General features: G+C 54.1%; 1 long non-coding RNA gene across 1 annotated transcript; it reads right to left on the bottom strand.

Moving 5' to 3' along the window:
- Positions 1-412: 412 nt before the first annotated feature.
- LOC112818119 (uncharacterized) lies at positions 413-1,432 on the bottom strand. The gene is made up of 3 exons (XR_012377560.1): positions 1,286-1,432; positions 996-1,087; positions 413-729 (listed from the first exon to the last, which is right to left on the bottom strand). It is a non-coding gene; the product is annotated as an uncharacterized lncRNA (long non-coding RNA).
- Between the last annotated feature and the right edge of the window lie 76 nt (positions 1,433-1,508).

Below are 1,508 nucleotides of genomic sequence, written 5' to 3'. Positions count from 1 at the left end.
CTGAGAGACTTATGGACTGAGTCCTGGCTCCGGGGCTCCTGGCTGTGCGGCCTGGAGAGTCAGCCTTTCTGGCTCCTTCTACTGATCTGTAAAGTGGGCACAACGATCCCCACGTCACAGGGAGTCCACGAGGACCCAGTGAGTTAGGAGCGAGAAGAATGTCAGAGAGTTCGTGTCACTGAGCCAGCACTCAGCCCGCGCTGACGATTACAGATTCACATTGTCTGTGAACAGCTCTCAGCACATGACTGACGCTGGGTGGTATTCAAACTGGTCGAGGCAGGATGTTGTGAAATCACCATGGTTTGTCCCAGAGGCTGAGGGTCTGAAAGGCAGTTTGATGTCATACAAACGAGGGGGAGAGCAGGGGCCATCTGGAGTTGCTGAGGTAGCTGAGGCTGAGCGATCCTGGAACAGGTTTGTACCAATTTATTTACTCAGTTTCCCCCTGATCTACCACTGTGTGTGTCTCATGGCGAAATTATGCAGAACGATTTAGCATAGAAATAACTGATGGTTGGATCCACACAGTCCCTGCTCAGAGCAGTGAGAGGGGGAGGAGGCAGGACCTGAGCTGTGGGCATCAGGCTCACAAGCAGGTGTCCCCGGAGGGCGGGATTCTCCTGCTTCTTCCCATTAAATCCTCCTTACAGCCTGGCCTGGTTTGTGGACCTCACTGTAGACAGTAGTGAGAAGCTTCTCCTCTTCTAGATGAGGTGCACCCCTACCCTGGAATGCAGACAGAGGGTTCTTGGATCAACTGAGGGACAGAGATGCCCCAGAGGGACCCACACAGACCCAGTTCTGCTGACATGACCTGCCCCAGTGCCCAGCACTGCAGGGACCCCAGGAGAATTTTCGTAGTTAATACTGCCTTGTCTAGAAAGGGTTACAGAGGCATCCAGGCCAGAACGTGCAGATGACTGGGATTGACAGGCACACACTCAGGGAGAAGGACTTGGAAGAACCCAGGCTGCCCTCTCTCCCAGCCTCACCTTGCCCCTGTGGTTTCCAGACTCCTGATGGGTCTGATCTGCATAGTGGATGCCACCATCTGGGTCCACGTGCCCCTTCTGTGATCCTGCACCTGCGTCATACACAGATGGAGCTTGATTCTAAGCCTGGAAACCTGGACCTTCCCCCACTCCATGACTCCATGGCCATGGCCACACCAGCCAGCCTCCTGCAGGGATATTCTCTGAGCAGCAAAATGCAGGAGAACGGGTGTCCGGGGTTGAACAGGGGAGGGAGGTTTCTGGGCACAGGAAGGAGAAACACAGCCTGCCTTTCACAGATTCCAAACTCTTCTTCTTCCCACGTCTCTTCCAAAGGTACAGTCCAGCTCCGAGGATCATCAGCACGATCACAATAGTACCCAGGATATCATGCAGGAGAGCAAAAAGGGACGGTCCACGTAGATCTGTTTCTGTCACACAGAGTGAAGAAGGTTAAGGCACAGAAGACTGAGGACGCCCATTGCCAAGCACATGCAGACGTCTGAAGGGACC

Source organism: Callorhinus ursinus, unplaced genomic scaffold (genome assembly GCF_003265705.2).
Source record: "Callorhinus ursinus isolate GAN/ISIS: 27379988/994484 unplaced genomic scaffold, GSC_fseal_2.0 scaffold10225, whole genome shotgun sequence".
Lineage (NCBI taxonomy): Eukaryota > Metazoa > Chordata > Mammalia > Carnivora > Otariidae > Callorhinus > Callorhinus ursinus.
This window is presented reverse-complemented; position numbering and strand designations above follow the sequence as displayed.